The sequence below is a fragment of the Pan troglodytes genome, chromosome 17 (assembly GCF_028858775.2).
Source record: "Pan troglodytes isolate AG18354 chromosome 17, NHGRI_mPanTro3-v2.0_pri, whole genome shotgun sequence".
In the NCBI taxonomy this organism is placed as follows: Eukaryota; Metazoa; Chordata; class Mammalia; order Primates; family Hominidae; genus Pan; species Pan troglodytes.
The window spans coordinates 3,282,655-3,301,986 of NC_072415.2; the positions used below are offsets into that span (position 1 = coordinate 3,282,655).

Here is a 19,332-nt window from a genome sequence, read left to right on the forward strand (position 1 = left end):
CTCATTCATGTAATCCCAACACTATGGGAGGCTGAAGCAGGTGGATCACTTGAGGCCAGGAGTTTGAGACCAGCCTGGCCAACGTGACAAAACCCCATCTCTACTGAAAATACAAAAATTAACTGGGTGTGGTGGTGTGCACCTGTAGTCCTAGCTATTCAGGAGGCTGAGGCAGGATAATCACTCAAACCTGGGAGGTGGAGGTTGCAGTGAGCTGCGATTGTACCACCATACTCCATCCTCGGCAACAGAGCAAGACTCTGTATCAAAAAGAAAAAGAAAATATATATATATATATATATATATATAGGCTGGGCACAGTGGCTCATGCCTGTAATCCCAGCAGTTTGGGAGGCCAAGGCAAGTGGATCACTTGAGATCAGGAGTTTGAGACCAGCCTGGCCAACATGGTGAAACCTCATCTCTACTAAAACCACAAAAATTAGCCGGATATGGTGGCACACACCTGTAATCGCAGCTACTCAGGAGGCTGAGACAGGAGAATTGCTCAAACCTGGGAAGTGGAGGTTGCAGTGAGCCAAGATCACACCACTGCACTCCAGCGTGGGCAACAGAGCGAGACTCTGTCTCAAAAAAAATTGTGTGTGTGTGTGTGTGTGTATGTGTGTGTGTGTGACTAGAATGGTCCATAATATATAGCCAGCTCGAGTCCCAGAAAACCTAGCAAGCTTAAGGTTAGAGCTTCTCATTTTGACCTTTTCAAGATTAAATCTCCTTTAGTAAGCCCTTCCCCTCTAGGGAGGTACTTGCCGGAGCACTGCCGGAAGTTGGTTTTCTGATGCCCTGTTGTTTCTGTTCTGAATGGTTTATTTCTCATTATAAGAGCTCAGCAAAGCAGGCAGAGTTAAAAAGCAGAGACATGAAGGTTTTAAAATCATGGACTTCACTCCTACACTGAATCGCAGGTCCCTGTAAAGACAGAAACACCATGGGACCACAGCAAAGGCAGAAGGAGGAGTGAGAGAGGGAGGTGGACAGAACAACAAACAGGAGTTGGCTCTCAATTTTTCAAGTGTACCATTTTCTTTAGGTTTTTCTAGTTTATGGAGTCTCTTTGCTCCAGCTGAGCACACAGATAAACTAGAGATCTCACAAGGTTTTTGCTGAGAACATCAAAGCCTTTAACCTCTGTTGGGCCAAATATTTAGACCAAAAATACAGATAGACACGCAAAAGCCAGAACCAGACCAGATTGAGTATGTCAGTGGCTACAGCCTTTATTCCCTTTATTCTTTAGGATTCGAACTCAAACCAGATGCAGGATTCTAACCCAACCAGGACCCCCCTGGGGTGAAACTGAAACCCCACAGTCTAGACAAGGTTGGGGGTCTTTTTTATTTTTTATTTTTTTGAGATGGAGTTTCACTCTTGTTGCCCAGGCTGGAGTGCAATGGTGCAATATTGCCTCACTGCAACCTCCGCCTCTCAGGTTTAAGCACTTATCCTGCCTCAGCCTCCCAAGCTGGGATTAGAGTCTTGTGCCACCACGCCCAGCTCATTTTGCATTTTTAGTAGAGATGGGGTTTCTCCATGTTGGTCAGGCTGGTCTCAAACTCCCAACCTCAGGTGAACCGCCCACCTAAGCCTCCCAAAGTGTTGGCATTACAGGCATGAGCCACCGCACCCAGCCTGCTTGTTCTTTTCATTTCATCCTGATCTCCAAATACAGGAGAGTAGCTGATTTGGTGTTCACTAACAAGCACAGAAGCTTTGTTACATTTACAGTGTCATTCTTGGCAAAACCTGAAGTTTTGCCTCCTGGGTTCACACCATTCTCCTGCCTCAGCCTCCTGAGTAGCTGGGACTATAGGCGCCCGCCACCTCACCCAGCTAATTTTTTGTATTTTTAGTAGAGACGGGTTTTCACCGTGTTAGCCAGGATGGTCTCGATCTCCTGACCTTGTGATTCACCCACCTCGGCCTCCCAGAGTGCTGGGATTACAGGCGTGAGCCACTGCACCCAGCCAGAAGCTCTAATTTCAATGATGATTGTGCTTTTTATCTCTTCCTCAGCATCTGGCTCATGATAAAATTTCAGGTGTCTTGATGGTATCTAAATCAGTTGTTGTTTCGGTCCTGGAGAAACACAAGCATAACCTCTATGCCAAGTTATAATTTTGCCTATTTCCCAACTTTTTGTTATTGGATCGCTCCGCTAAACCAGTTGTTCTGCTTCTGTCTTTGCAGCTGGTTTCTGTAGATGCTGTTCAGCTGCTGATAACATCTGGCCTTTGGGCAGGCTCAAAAAATTGAAAGTTAATGATGTTAGATTCAATTGTATATGGGCTATCCCGTAATCCCTGTTTCTCCCCCTTTTTTGTTTTTATTATCAGTTGTTCATCTGTATGAAATCGCAACTGAGCATTTTCAATTAACTGTGTGGAATGAACCATGTATGAAGAATCAGAAATCACATTAATAGGCATATCAAAAGCAGTCAACACCTCAATTACAGCTACAAGCTCCGCTTTTTGAGCTGAAGTATAGGGTGTCTGGAAAACTTTACCTTTTGATCCAGAATAAGAAGCTTTACCATTACTAGACCCATCTGTGAAACAATGAAAACGCTTAGCAGGCTGCAGATTGTTTACTGCAGGCATTGTAAATGCAAACCGTTCACAGTCTTGCTCAGCTAAAAGGGTAGTAAAGAAACAGTCTTTTAAATCTGTGACTATTAAAGGCCAATTTTTTGGAATTATAGTAGGAGAAGGCAATCCTGGCTGTTATATTTCCATTGGTTGTATAACTGAATTGATGGCTCTTAAGTCAGTTAACATTCTCCATTTACCTGATTTTTTCTTAATTATGAAAACTGGAGAATTCCAAGGGGAAAATGTTGGAGCTATGTGCCCATTTTCTAATTGTTCAGTAACTAATTTCTCTAAAGCATCCAGTTTCTCTTTGCTTAACAGCCATTATTCTATCCAAATTGGCTTATCTGTTAACCATTTTAAAGGTATATGTTCTGGAGGCTTAACTATGGCCACCATCAAAAATTGTATCCTAATCTTTGGCAGGAAATTTGTCTTTCCGTTTGAAGCAGTTCTTTCAAATCTTGCAATTTTTTTCTACTCCTATACCAGGGACATGCCCCATTTCGTGCATCATATGTTGACTTTGAGGGCTGTATAATTGTTATGGAATTAGAACTTGTGCTCCCCATTGTCATAATAAATCTCTCCCCCATAAATTTATAGGTACAGAAGTTGCAATTGGTTGAAGAGTCCCAGGTTGTCCATCGGACCCTTCACAATGCAAAGTATAGCTACTTTGATACACTTCTAGAGCTTTAGCAGTTTCCACTGTGTTAAATTGAGTGAGCTGAATTGGCCACATGGACGGCCAGTGCTGTAGAGAAATAATTGAAATGTCCACTCCTACCAAAAAAAAAAAAAATAGTATCTACCAAACCTTTAAAATTCTTTCCTTGGATAGTTATTTCACAGGTAGGATGTTTATCAGTAATTTGATTTACCCAATAAGCTGCCTTGCCTTTTTTATTTGTGCTTCCAAATCCTCCAGTTCATTTAATTTCACTTTTTCCCATTCCCACATACGGCTCACTCAGGAGCTGTGCTATGCGCACTCCTGGCTGTGCTTTCCAGGGAACAGAACTAAATATCACAATTTGAATTTCCTCATTGTAATCTGAATCAATGACTCCAGTGTGTATTTGTACCCCTTTTAAACTTAAACTAGACGTTCCTAAAACTAATCCCATTGTCCCTGCTGGCAACGGTCCACAGACTCCTGTTGGGACGTTTTGTGGGGGTTCCCCAGGCAGAAGGCTCACAGCTTTTGTGCAGCATAAATCTACTGCAGCACTATGGGCTGTGGTGGGGGACAGATAACGTATGGGGGTGAGGGAATGGCCTGAGCTGGAAATGCCCTGGTTTAGAACAGGGGCTGGGATGGGCCCCTCGGGGAGTTTCCCAAAATCGGGTTCCCTTCTTTATCAAACTTAGAGTGACACTGATTAGTCCAAAGTTTTCCTTTTTTACATTTTGGACATATTTCAGGATCAGCAGTTTTGTTTTTTCCCCTATCTGGTGGCCTGACTCGGTGATTTTTTTTTTTTTTACATTCTTTTTAGTATGACCATGCTTCCCACAGTTAAAACAAGCTCCAGGAAATAGAGTATTTCCTTTATCCACTCTCAGTCCTGCCATCGCCTGTGCCAACAAAGTAGCTTTATGTAGATTATCTCTGATATCATCATAGGCCTTGTTATAATCAACTAAATGTGCTTTCCCTCTGATAGGTCGCAGAGCAGCCTGGCAATAAGGATTAGCATTGTCAAAACCAATAACTGCAACACTATATCCTAAGCAGCCAAATCTTCAATCATCTTTTTAAGAGACTCCTGTAACCAAGCTATAAAATCCACATATGGTTCTCTTTGTCCCTGTTTTACAGCACTAAAGGAAGGGTATTGTTCTCCACATGAAGTGATTTATTCCAAGCTCTAATGCACACTCCTCTAAGCTGTTCTATGGCATCATCCTGCATGACCACTTGTGCATGTAAACCAGCCCAGCCACCAACCCCCAAAAGTTGGTCTGCAGTTATATTAATTTGAGGTTGGGCCCAGGCATTGTGAGCAGCCTGAATGGAAGCTTCATCTGCCCACTAAGTTTTAAATTGTAAGAACTGAGCAGGAGTTAGACAAGCTAGAGTAAGAGTGTCCCAGTCAGTAGGAATCATCCGACTGGAAACAGCAACATTCTTTAACAGTCCCATTTCAAAAGGAGAACCTGGTCCATACTGATTTATAGCTTGTTTAATTTTTTTGAGTAATGTAAAAGGAAAAGGCTCAAATGTAGCTATAATGTTTCCCTGTTGATCTTGGGGGTGTATTCAAACAGGGAACTGCCAAGCCTCTAAATCCCACTTTTGTCTAGCTTGCTGTATTCCTGCCTGAATAGAACTAAGAGCAGTTGCTCAAGGCGCTGCTCGAACAGTCACCAGGGCAACTACTTTTCACCTAGTGTCCTCCAGAAAAGAAAGATCTGGAGGGTCGTTTACTTCAAAATAATAATGAGGGTGTGCAGAAGGATAGGGATGAACCTCTCCCTCCTTTTCTGCTTTAGCTTTAGGTGACAAATAAACCTGGTCTGTAACCTCTACTGTTACTTTGTTATACTCTCCTTCCTCCTCATCATCAGTGTGAAAAAGTTCCAAGGTAGAATGAACCACAGCCCACACTTGCCCTATTGCTACCCTGATGCTTCCGAGCTCCCCTTCTGACTCACCACGGGGATTGCTTTAAGAGTACTCGGGTGTCCTCCAGCTAATTCCACATTCTCCAATCATTGCTCCAGCGATCCTTTGACCTGTATTTGAGCCCCCATGAATGGGCACCACTTGCTGAGACCAGGTCGGTTGTAGAGACCCTAACCCAGCAGCACTAGAGGAATTAAAGACACACACACAGAAATATAGAGGTGTGAAGTGGGAAATCGGGGAGGGGGGGTCTTATAGCCTTCAGAGCAGAGCCCTGAACAGAGATTTACCCACGTATTTATTAACAGCAAGCCAGTCATTAGCATTGTTTCTATAGATATTAGATTAACTAAAAGTATCCCTTATTCTTAAGGCACAGATCACTCATGCTATTGTTTGTGGCTTAAGAATGCCTTTAAGTGGTTTTCCACCCTGGACGGGCCAGGTATTCCTTGTTCTCATTCCAGTAAACCCACAACCTTCCAGCGTGGGTGTTATGGCCATCATGAACATGTCACAGTGCTGCAGAGATTTTGTTTATGGCCAGTTTGGGGGCCAGTTTATGGCCGGATTTGGGGAGGCTTGTTCTCAACAGTTTCTCAGGGTAAGGGTGCCCTAACTCCTGTGGGGACCTTCTTTGGTGGCTCCCCAGGAAGTAAGGAGATGGGAATTGTGCTGTAGAGGTCTACAGCAGCACTGCTTGCTGAGGCGGGGAACAATTGCTGTACATTTGTAAGGGCAGTGGCTGTGCTGGGTGTGCCTCAGTTTGTTGAGGGGCTTGAGGCGGGTCCCTCTTCCTATTTCCTGAAAGAGGTTGTCCTTCTTTGCTAAATTTAGAATGACACGGACTTGCCCAGTGATTGCCTTTCTTACACCAGGGACGTACATTGGGACTTTTCTGTTGATTGATGGTAGTAGTTTTCGTCTTTTGAATTCCTTTCTACATTCCTTTCTTGTGTCCAATTTGCCCACAATAAGGCAAGAGCCTGAGAAATGAAGCATATTTTTTCTTACTCTTAATCTAGCCACAGCCTGAGCTAAAAGAATAACCTTATGTAAGTTATCTCCAATGCCATCGCAAGCCTTAATATATTTAGTTAAATGGGCCCTCTCTGTCTGGGATCTAATAGCAGTTTGACACTCTGCATTAGCATTATTGTATGCAAGAAGCTGTATTACAACATCCTGAGCTGTTTTGATCATTTACGGCTTTATACACAGCCTCTTGGAGCTGAGCAATAAAATTAATATATGGTTCTTTAGGTCCTTGTCAGACAGAACTGAAATAAGGATACTTTTCCCCTGTAACATTTATCCTTTTCTATGCATGTAAGCACATGAAGCACAGCTGAACAATGGCAACATCTTCCATTAGTGCTTGATTCTCTAATCAACCCCAGTTAGGGCCAACTCATATTAACTGATCAAAGAAAACAGGCACAGGTGGCTGCACTTGTGTGTTTTCTTTTGCCTGAGTTTGAGCTTCATCAGCCTACCAAGTTTTAAACTGCAAGTACTGAGATGGAGTGAGAACAGGATTTGTCAAAGTATGCTAATTATATGGTAGTAATCTATTATCAAGAGCCATATTTTTAAATAAAGTTTGCACAAAAAGAGAGTTCAGTCCATATTGACTAATGGCTTGCTTAAATTCTTTAGTAACTTAAAAGAGAAAGCAGCCTAATTAGCTATATTCTGTCCTACTTGCTGGATTACAGTAACGGGAAATTGCCATGCTTCAAGGTCTCCCTTGGCTTTAGCTTTTTGAATAGAATTTTGTCTACCACCACCAATTGCTCCAGGTTTTAATGTTGTAACTACAGGAGCAGTAAGTTTTTCAGCTAATTTATTTTTTCGCCCATTTAGAGGAGAGAGAGGAGGTGGCCATTCACTTAATTCAGCAGGTGGAGCCAACGGGCTAGTAAAACATACTTTTAAAGTTTTTCTTTCTTTTCTTTAATCTCCTCTGGTAGCTGCTCCCCACACTCAGAATTTGAAGTTAGTTTTTTACACTCATCCTCCTCTTCCTCATCTGAGTCTGCGTCCTCATCTGTTTGAAATGGCTCAAGGGCTGCCTTTATTAGTGCCCACACTGACCATATAGAGACTGGAATTTCTGCTCCATCTTTATATGCCTTTTAAAAAATCTCTTCCAATTCTCTCCCATTCATCCAACTTCATAGTCCTTTGTTCTGGAAACCATGGGCAAAACTGCTTTACTGTACTAAAGAGTGATAACAAATTCTAAGTAATAAATTTCATTCCCCATCTTTGTATGTCCTCGGGTGTCTTTTGATGTTGTGTCCTCTGCTTTCACATGCTCCAGCCTTCCTTCACCGGGTCTTTGTCACCCCATGTTGGGCGCCAGGAATGTTGGGGTGATCAGACCCAACACTAGGTCATGGGGGTGATGAAGTCCGGCAGAGTCAAAGGAATGAGAAAAAGACAGTTTGAGAGAGAAAGTGGGACCAGGAGACCATCACGAGTGTGGAGTCTGCAAAGTCCCCAAGCTCTGGGAGCCCACGCTATTTGTTGGTGCTCAAACAAACAGGTGTTGAGGATTTAGGGGTTGAAAGGAAACGGTGTATCAAGTGAATGAGAAACATATGGCCCTGCCTCAGCTTCTCTTCCAACACTCAGCTTTTCTCCCAACACATTCCCCTTATGAACAGGAATAAAATAGGGATGCCTGTTCTCACCACTCCTGTTTAACAAGTCCTAGCCAGAGCAATCAGGCAAGAGAAAGCGATAAAAGGCATCCAAATAGGAAATGAAGACAAATTATCTCTCTTCACTGATGATATGATTCTACACCTAGAAATCCCTAAAGACTGTGCCAAAAGGCTCCTAGAACTGATAAAAAAAAAACTTCAGCAAACTTTCAGGATTAAAAAAATCAATATATAGAAAGAAGTATCATTTCTGTACACCAAAAATGTTTAAACTGAGAGGTAAATCAAGAGTGCAATGCTGTTTACAACAGCAACCCCCAAAATAAAATAAAAGAAAAGAAGAATATGTCTAAGCAAGGAGGTAAAGGATATCTAAAAGGAGAACTACAAAACACTGCAGAAAGAAATCATAGATGACAAAGCAAATGGAAAACTATTCCATGCTCATGGATTAGAAAGATCAATATTGTTAAAATGGCTATACTGCCAAAAGCAATCTACACATTCAACACTATTCCTATGAAACAACCAATATCGTTTTTCACAGAATTAGAAAAAAAAATTCTAAATTTCATATGGATTTTTAAAGAGCCCAGACAACCAAAGGAAACCTAAGCAAGAAGAACAAAGCTGGAGACATCACATTACTTGACTTCATACTATACCCTAAGGCCACAATAGACAAAATAGCATGGTAGCGATATGAAAACAGACACAAAGACCAATGAAACAGAATAGAGAACCCCAAAATAAACATGCACCTACAGCCATCAGCTTTCCCATGATAACACAAAGAGAGCCAAGTGGCACCTGCACATTACACTGTGGAAGAAAAACCCAAGCTCAAGAAACCCCAACTTGTATTATGGGAAGTTCACTTGGCTGTACCCTTCCCAAGAGGGAGAAATTATCTGCATTATACTAGACAGTAAATAAACTTTTCTTTGTTTCAGAAGGAGGTGCTGGTTTTCTATTCCAAGGCTGTTTTCTATACAAACATGCTTGAAAACAATCATTTGGAACAAGAAATTCAGCGTCCATACTTGCAAAATGTGCGGAAATTAAAGAGACCCCAAAACTGTTTCTCTACCAATTTCTATTTTTTTTTAAATCACATTTTCCCCATATAATATGCTTTAATATGTGATAATATTCTGAAATTGTCTTAGCATTTACCTCCATTTTTGAGTCCAGAAGGATACAATAAATTTAATTTAATTTAGTGACACTTCAAATAGTAGTGATTGAAATAGCAGAGCTAGTTTGTAGCATAAAGAAAAAATAATAATATTATTAGGTGACACAACTAATGCTAGCCACCATTTCTAAGTGTCGTGGTAAGTACAGTGATTATTTTCTTTTTTTCTGACTCTTTTTTATTGTATTTTTTATTTTTTTTCCCATAGGTTATTGGGGTACGGTGGTATTTGGTTCCATGAATAACTTCTTTACTGGTTATTTGTGAGATTTGGGTGCACCTATCACCCGAACAGTGTACACTGCACCTTATTTGTTATCTTTTATCCCTCGTCCCCCACCCTATTAAATAATAGACAAAAAATAATGGGTTTAGAATAAATGAGTTCAAATGAATTGTCAAACGTATGTGGGAAAAGTGGAATCAGTTTGTGAGAAAAAGTAAAAAAACTCAACAGAAATGCTGATAAAGCATCATCCCTTCATGGCTAGAGCTGCCAGGACACTAGAACACCAAAATCAGCTAGGGAAATTTTGTAGAAGTCCCAGATGTACTAAATGTTCTGTGAATACACAGAGATATAATTATAACTGTTACCTGCATGTAGAGTAAAGATGAGAAGGCATTGGTCATGGTGGCAGCTACCTCAGGAGTTACAAAGCAGACATGGTTCCAGGACAGTGTATGTCAGAGCAAAGCTGTCCTAGGAGGCTATTAGGAGTTGGTTACGGCACAGACATTGTAAGTCAGATGGTCTCATTACTTTCAATGACAAAACCAAAATTACTTTTGTATCAGCCTAATACAACGGCCTGGCAAGAGCACAGAAAAAGGCCCTGTGCTGTTAGGTGGGGACCTCTGATGCAGCACAATTCCTTCATCCCCTTCTCCAAAACCCCCCTCTTCCAATTCCACTGAAGAGAAAATCTGATGGAAGTGCTGTGTAAGTAGGCTCAGATATATCTACCACTATAGATAGTAGAGGTGATTCATAAATCCAAGCCTATCAAATACATCATAAAAAAGTTACACGTTTAATTTTTTTTGAAATTAGGGATCATGATATAAAAGTTATCAGAATCAAAACTGTCAGTAATCTTTAAAAAGAAAAGAAAAAACCTGGACAAATAGATTCAGAGAAGGCCTTGAAGAGAGGGTTCTCATGCTTCTAGGCCTGATACAAACTATCACAAAATACCACAAAATCCACAACCTTGCACAAAGGCCATAGCAACCTTACACAAAATACACTTCTGTGAGGACATCTATCCAGCAACCACCTGCCCAAACTTCAACTGACATCGACCTTGTTGTTGCTCTTTATAGTCAAAGATAACTATAACAAAACAATTAGATAAGCCTCTTCATTTTTCCTTTATTTATTTTTTTCTACTCACCCATAATTCCAGGTTGATCGCTTTTCTTTTAAAGACCTTGTCTTCCTTTACCATTTGAATCTACACAGTTTGCTTTGTCATGCATATTCCCATTGCAGTGCCCTCCTCCCTAAGATGTGTCTTTTTCCTTTAGAGAACCTTTCTCTGTTTGTTATTTAGGTTTACAATGAGAAGGCGTGTAAAGTAATTTTACTGTCTTCCTAGGAAAAAATCACTGACTTACAATATTTATATTTATTTATTTACATTCCTGGGGATGAGGAATTAAAGATTTCACAAATTTTCTTATTGAGAAGATCGAAGTTTTCATGTGAGCAAAACTGAATATGTAAATTGATATGTGAATTATGCTGCAGATAATATGCTCAAATGTTTGCTTGTATTTAGTTTGTTACACATGAATATTGCATATGTAAGATAATATACTAAGAAATTATCACATTTAATGAAATGCTTTAATCAAACTCCTGATTGAATTTTTGATATCAATATCTTTTTCCTTGTTTAATCCATCTTTAGAGTGAACAGGGCTGTCTAGGCCAAAGTCCTCACTTCTATCTAAATTGTCTGAGTTACAGAACTTTTTGAATTTATTATGTTGTCACAGGAAGTTTCTTATTGCTTGTTTAAAGGAGTCGCTCTCAATATGATGCGGAATCCAAAAGCACTGAAGGGCATATATCCTGAGTTTCTGTTACTGAAGCCAAAGGTTGCCAATTTCTTGTAGATCCTGCCAGAGTTAAACTTCATTTAAGTAATCATTAAAAGCTGCATTTATTCCCTCACTTGAACTTTTGATTTCACACTATTAGGACTAATCCTCTAAGTCTTTGCTAAGTTATGTTCCTCCTTTTCTTGTGGGTTGACTCTGATGCTCTCTATATGCAACATCAATTGACGTAAAGTACATTCAGGGCAAGAGAGTTTCTTTAAATATTACTTTGTTATTCAAAATAATCACAAAAGCACTCATCGTAGGAAAACTTGTGAGGACTCAAATATAGGGAAATACTTGTTCTTTCTAAGGCACAATTCTCTAAAGAAGTTCACCTTAATTTGAATATACATGGGAAAATATCGTTGTTCACTAATAGTCTATATTCACTCTGTTTTCTTCCCTCATAGACCAGCCGGTTCACTATTATTCTCCAAATGATGTGTGCCTCTCTAGAGTCCAGGCTATCTGCATATCTAATTTTTCCCACGAATTACTGTTTTGAATTGCACTGAATTCAATTCAAGGGGATGTCATTTATAAACAGTGCAAATATATACTGCATGAGGGATCTTAGAAATCATACACATGGTTTGATCCATAAGCTCATATGAGCGTGCAATGTCAACTTTTTTCATGTTTTTTTTAAATCCACTTAAATTCTATTTTAAGCCATCATCTGCCTGTGCTGTTAGGGCAGTTAGCCTTCAATCATTTTAAGATGCTCCCCTCTAATTACTGTGATAGTGATAGAGATATCACCAGTCAGGTGTCCTAGGAAGCCGACTCCGAGTTGGAGAATTGCATGCAAGGAGGTTGAAATGATATTCCCAACACCTGTGGAAGAGTGAAAGCAATAGGATTGGGCAGAGCAGGAAGTCGGCTGGAATGCAATCACTATCATGGCCGCAGTCCACTCTACAGGGATCTTGGTGAGTTTACCTAATGACTTCGAATTCGAGCAAGAAAACCAGGCCTTTATATTTCTGTACCAAGCAGTTCTCGGATGTGGGATGCCTTGAGAAGGGACATGAACTTGGATGAAGGAACTTTACTGTGCTGTGAGTATTGTTGCCAGGAGTCAGCTGTCAACACTCCCAGGAGACGGGAAATTATGCTTTAGTCACTGAGGCGGCATGTAGTGTCAGACCACAGCCTTGTTAAACAGAGCCAGAATTTGGAGGATGGTTGGTGGGTTTAACATTTGCGGTTTGACATCTTGTCCCCACAAGCTGCTGCTGGCCTCTTCCTTGTCCATTTCTGTGTGACCTGTTTAGGAGCCCCAGCTTCCTGCTTCTTCTTTACCATATTTGGAATGCAAAAATCTACACGTAATTTGGCCCATGGACCCTTCTGCTTAGACACATCCTTGTAGCTATTTTTTTAAAAGATGACTACGCCTTCTAGAATATTTCTAAGAAACTGCCTAAGTCACCACTGCTCACCAAGAGGCCTTTGTTTTTTCCTCTTCTTAGCCATGGGAAAAGAATGTAGGAGGGTAGGGAGTGGATATTTTCTAACCTGGAAAAAACTCATTTTACCCTGTATAAATTTTGTTAGCAAATTCCTTCTTTGCACTTACTCCACAATCTTTCCAAATTCTCCCAAATGCTCAAGCTTTTAAAAAACAAAAGACAGAAAGATAGCAGGTTATTAGGTTTTCCACCAAACCTTTTCTTTCTATTCCTTTACATCAGTGAGCTTAGAATAACTCTGCTCCTGGAACTGGGAAAGGCACTTGGGGAAAGAAAGAAAAAAAAAAGCTCTCAAAGTTTAACATCACAAAACATTATAGTCACTGCTATTTTATTATTTATTTATTTATTTATTTATTTATTTATTTTTGAGATGGAGTCTTGTTCTGCCACCAGGCTGGAGTGCAGTGGTGCAATCTCGGCTCACTGCAACCTCCGCGTCCTGGGTTCAAGCGATTCTCCTGCCTCAGCCTACTGAGTAGCTGGGACTACAGGCGTGTGCCACCACACCCAGCTAATTTTTGTATTTTTAGTAGAGATGGGGTTTCACCATGTTAGCCAGGATGATCTCGATCTCCTGACCTTGTGATCCACCCGCCTTGGCCTCCCAAAGTGCTGGGATTACAGGCATGAGCCACCGTGAGTGACCTTGCTTTGTAATTTTTACATCATATGTCCCCTGTGTTAGACCAAGAGCTTGTAAAAGCCAGAAGACATACACCATTTATAGTTCAATTAGAGATGTTCACTGATAAAACTTATTCTTCCATCTGAGGGTGGTATTTGTAGTTACAGTAATGTAGATGACAATCTAAGTTATGTTCTATAAACTGTGTCACTGACATCTCAATCTACAGCTAACTTTAATTTTTTAAAAGCAGAGGAGTGGGTTGTATAGGTTTAGAAATACATTCATCAAGCTAGTTAAGTGAGATAGATTCAAACCTTCAACTCACTGGAATATTTACCAAATTGACTATTCATTAGGTAAAGGAGCCATATAAACAAGGTACTTTTTAAAATTCAAAATTATGTAAGGTTTTTTTCCTTTTTATGCTGTTATGAATTGGATTGTAGAGGTTATAAGGTAAAATAAGGTTACTTTACAGTAAAGCATACAACACATTGTCACAAGAGGGCAGCCTTTGAACAGGAATTGCTTCTCTGGCATTCCTTGAAATTTTGAGACAGTTACTTTAATTAACACAACTAAATAATAAAACACTACAGAGAATCTAAGAAGACACTTTGACTTATGCATATTGTTACTTTTTTATTACTGCTAGTGGAAGATGTAATCTACAAGGAAGGCAAGGGCTGAATTTGTTTTACGTAAAAAGACAAATTTCTTTGGGTTTTAGCTTTCAAACATCAAGATAGTAGGTCAATGTCTAAATGAGTGTATCAAAGTTCTCACACTAGCACATGTAAATCCACCTCTTATCTACCCAAAACTCTAACCAAGCAAAGGCAAGTTGGAAGAATCAGACAAATGTAAGTGCCTAGGATACATAAATGCCACTGGATTTTATGTTTTTAACTTTCACCCTCCCAAGTTTCACTAAGAGACATGTTACTTGGAGAGGTTGCTAAAGTGTAGTTGTATGATGTCTCTGTGCACGGTTGGTCTGGACCTCTTTCTGTCCAGTGGTTGCCCTCAACTGATTAGAGTCGCCTCTCTAAAGATCATGCTTATGTCCCTGGAGCAGTCCACAGCACTATCAATGTCTGACGTCCACCTTTTTCCAATTAATATTTCTGTACTTACTGAATTGGAAAACATACAGGTGTTTTTTGCCTGGTCACTTGTGGTTTTACAACACTCCCCCCGCTTCCGCACCACTGCCCCAGGTGATTTTGTTGCCAGCCAAAGTGTGAGAACTACTGGCAGCTGCTGGCAGACAGCAGCAAAGGCCCAAATCCTCTGTGTGATTTCAAGACCCCTATCTGGTTTTCAGCCATATTTCCTTCTCCTCCTCACAGCTAAGCCCACTCCTCCTCCCTCACCACCTGTAGGCTATGCTTTCCAGCCTGTGTCCAGGATTAGTCCTGATGTAAGCCACGTGGGGTTTAAGGATCTCTCTCTTCAGTCTTATTTCCGCACCATCGCTGACAGATATATTCCAGTTGTAATCATGGGGCTACCTCCTTTTGTTTCCAGTCCCATGCTCATTTTCTCTATCACATTCTACCTTGTAATAACCTAAATCTTCTGGTGGGCAAGCTTCTTCCTCAATCAAATTTGTGTTTATGATTGTGTTGGGGATTGGCTTAGTAATCCAGGTACTGCTGCTGCCTTGAAAGCGGAGACTGCATCCTTCTGTCTGGATATCTTGAGTTTCTGGATTGTAAACCTTATTAGGGCCCATTTTTCCTAGAATTGGAGCCTCTACTTTGTTCTTGCTACTTTAGTTCACCCAGAAAGCACGATCTCTGCCTGAATTTCAAAGTGTTGGCTAGCTTAAATATCCTTTTGTGAGACTTTTGTCTTCCTGCGGGGTGATTTTTTCATCTTACATACCATTGCTCATCTTTTTATCTTGAATGTAATTGAAATAGTTTTAATCTGTGTTACCAGCAACAAGAACCCCTTTTATGAGATGAAGAGGCCAGATCAGTCTCATAACATGTGTCCCCCTCCGTGTGTTGAATTTATGTCAGAGCCAGGTTCTTTCCTATTTGACGTCTCTCACCAAATTCCAGTGTTTATGTCCTAGGAGGTGCCCAATAAATTCTAGAGTTGATACAAGCTGTAATTTTAGAGAAATTAAATTAGCAAGTGGAATTAGATTATATACAACCTAATCAACTTTTTTTTTCTGAGGATGACCTAGATTTGGGCTTCAGTGACAATAGTTGTCCCCTAAATATTTATACTCAAAATCTAGGATCACCAGTACAATGTTGAATAGCAGTGATGAACACACACATCCCTTTCTTGTCCTAATCTATGTGGTTTAAACATTTACGCTTTCACCATTAAATATAGTATTGTTTATATGATTTGTTATGGATGTTTTCCATCACTTCAAGAAAATTTCTTTTTCTAGCTTGCTGAGAGTTTTTTTTATATCAGCAATAGATATTTCTCCAAAGAAAATATCCAAATGACCAACAGATACATGAAAAAAATGCTCAGCATCACTAATCAGGGAAATGCAAATCAAAACCACAAAGAGATATTGCCTCTGGCCCTTTAGAATTGTCTTATTAAAAGAAAAAGATAACGAGTGTTAACAATGGGGAGCAATTGGAACACTTCTACAGTGTTTCTGTGAAAGTAAAACTGTGCAGCCTCTATGGAAAACAGTACGGTGGTTCCTCAAAAAAATTAAGAAACTAGAACTACCATATGATCTAGCAATCCACTTCAGGTTATTTATCTGAAAGAATTGAGATTGGGATGATTCTCAGGCTCATTGCAGCATTATTTACACTAATCAAAATGTGGAAATAAGGTTAATGTCTATTGGCAGATGAATAGATAAAGAAAATGTGGTATATTCATAAAACGGAATATTATTCATCTTTAAAACAAGAAAGCCCAGCAATATGCAACATGGATGAACCTAGAGGACATTAATGCTAAGTAAAGTAAATCAGTCACAGAAGGACAAACTGTATGATTCCACTTGTATAAAGTATCTAAGATAGCCAAATTCATTAGAATCACAGATTACAATGGTGATAGCCCTTTAAATTGAAATCAATTTTGCATTCCTGGGTTTTGTAGTTTTGCTATCAGGATTCTGACTCATAAAACAAGTTTGGAATTTCCCCCTTCTTTATTTCTGAAATAATTTAAAAATTTTATTTTTTTAAACGTTTGAAATAATTCATCAGCAAAACTCTTTGGATCTGGAGTTTGCTTATTTTTTTATTTCTTTAGATTTATCTTTTTATGTGCAGGTATTTGACAATTAATTTAATTACTTTAATAAATGTCAATTACCTCATATGTTCCATTTAATCTTGTGAATTTTTTTATAAGTTATTTTCAAGGAATTCACCCTTTCTTCAAAGTAATGAAAATTAGCATAAAATGTTTCACAGTATTCCATTATCTTGTTAATGTCTCTTGTGTCTACAACTGTACAATCTCATTAATCCCTGATATTTATAATTTGTGTTTTCTTTCTTTCTCACAGAACTAACTTTTGGCCATGATGATTTTCTCCTGTTTCTCTTTTCTGTCTCATTGATTTCTAATTTCTGTTTTATTTCTTTTCTTCTACTTGTTTTGGACTTAATTTGCTCTCTTGTTTTAGATTTTCTTTTTAAGGTAGAAAATCAGTTCACTTGTTTTGAACTTCTCTTTTTTAGAATAAGCATTTATACAAAAAATTTACTCTGGGCCTGCTTAACTTTATCCCATACATTTTGATATAGTATATTTTTATTTGTATTCAGTTCAATGTATTTAAAGGTGTTTCTTATGATTTCTTCCTTGAGCTAAAGGGCATTTTAAGATGTATTTAAATCTTCCAATAGTGTAGACTTTCATGGGTAGCTTGTTTTTACCCATTTCAACTCATTTTCATTATGGTCAGAAAGCATACTTTCTATGATTATAGTGTTTTGAAACTTCTTGAGAGATATTTTGTGGTCTATAGCCTATTGATAAATGTTTCATGTGTAGCATAATAGAACATATATTCTATTGTCTTGGTCAATATCGATTAGGTCAAGCTGTTGTCAAAATTATTTTATCTTAATTTTCTTTAGTTATTCTGTCAGCAATACAGCATTATGTCTTCATAATTACTTGACATTTTATCATTATGAAATAGGTGTCTGTTGTAATATTGCTTGTTTGGAGGTCTACTTTTTCTTATATTAATATAGCCACATAAGATTTCTTGTGCTTGTTGTTTCCTTGGTATACTTGGGAATTATTTAACTCTCAACTTATCTATACCATAATATTTGGCATGCATCTCTTATAGGTACTTTTATTATATAGTTGGACAATCTGTGTTTTATTTGGAGTATTTAAATTACATTTGAAATAATTATTGAAACGTTTGGATTTAAGACTACTATTTTTGTTTTTCTTTTTTTTTTTTTTTTTGAGACGGAGTCTGGTCCTGTCACCCAGGCTGGAGTGCAGTGGCGGGATCTCGGCTCTCTGCAAGCTCCGCCTCCCAGGTTCACGCCATTTTCCTGCCTCAGCATCCGGAGTAGCTGGTACTACAGGCGCCCGCCGCCATGCCCGGCTAATTTTTGTATTTTTAGTAGAGACGGGGTTTCACCGTGTTAGCCAGGATGGTCTCGATCTCCTGACCTCGTGATCCACTCGCCTCGGCCTCCCAAAGTGCTGGGATTACAGGCTGAGCCACTGCACCCAGCCTATTTTGCTCTTATGTTCTATTTGTTCCATCATTTTTTGCTCCTCTGTTCTTTCTTTCATGCCTTTTTATATTAACTGAACAATATTCAGGGTTCCATTTTAATTCCTTTATTGGCATTTTAGAAGAATATCTTCATATAATGTGGTGGTTCTCTAGGGATTATAATAAACATCCTGGGCTTATCGCAGTCCACTTAGTGTTAATAGTCAGCGTTTTCATGTAACATAAAGAAAAGTTGCGGCAAAATTTTTGCATTTAGTCTCCTGTCAGAGCTAATAATTTAGAATATTTTACATACATTATCAATAGTACACTTAAGTTTTTATTCAAACCATCAGTTGTTTGTTATAAAACTAAAAGAAAAAAGCCTTAGTTTTTCATGTTTATGCACATGTCATTCCTAGAGCTTCTCCTTGCTTCCTGTAGGTCAGAATTTCCATCTGTTGTTATTTTTCTTTAGCCTAAAAAATTTCCGTTTGCATTTCTTGTATCTAGGTCTGCTAATGACAATTGTTCGAAGCTTTCTTTTATCTGAATAAATCTTTCTTTTCTCAAGAATTACTTTTTCTAGTTATAGAATTTGGAGTTGACAGTTTTCTTTTATTTTGAAGATGTAGTTTCATTGCTTTTTAAAGTGTCATTTCTGATGACAGGTCATCTGTCTATTTGTTTCCACGTATGTAAATTATTTTCTCCCTCCCTTTAGCTACTTTCAAGATTTACTCTTTTTTTGCCCAGTGGTTTGACTATGGTGTGTCTACATTTGGTTCTGTTTATTTTTATTTTGTTCTTTGAGTTTCTTAAACCTGTAAGTTGATATATGCTGACAATTAGGAAAACTTTTGGTCTTTACTTTTTCAAATAGCTTTTTCTGTCTCATTTTCTTCTCTACTCTTTCTAGGACTCCAATTATAATAGCGCTAGACTTGCCCTATTTTTATTATTTTTCTTCCTTTGTATTATCTGTATTGGGAAATTGTTCTTGATCTGTTTTTAAGTGCACTGATAGTTTTTTCTGCCATCTTTAATTTACTAGTATGTGCATACAATGACACTTTTATATAAGATATTCAGTCTCTCAGTTCTAAAATTTGTCCTATTATCTCTTTATCGTTTTTACTTCTCTGTTGAGATTCTCCATATATTCCCTCTTATGACCATCTATTCCTTAAATCCTTGAATATGCTTATAATAGCTTATTTTAAATTTCTTATCTTCTAATCCCAGCATGTTGGCCATTTCACTGTCTTAATCCATTGTTTACTTTTTTTGTTATGCGT

The 19,332-nt window shown here is 38.8% G+C and overlaps 1 long non-coding RNA gene across 1 annotated transcript in view; it reads right to left on the reverse strand.

Annotated features, from left to right (window-relative positions):
• Positions 1-13,719: 13,719 nt before the first annotated feature.
• LOC129137836 (uncharacterized) overlaps positions 13,720-19,332 on the reverse strand; it is a 213,915-nt gene continuing 208,302 nt past the window's right edge. Inside the window, exon 7 of the long non-coding RNA XR_010152091.1 lies at positions 13,720-15,451. This is a non-coding gene — a long non-coding RNA (uncharacterized LOC129137836). The remainder of the gene's footprint in view (positions 15,452-19,332) is intronic.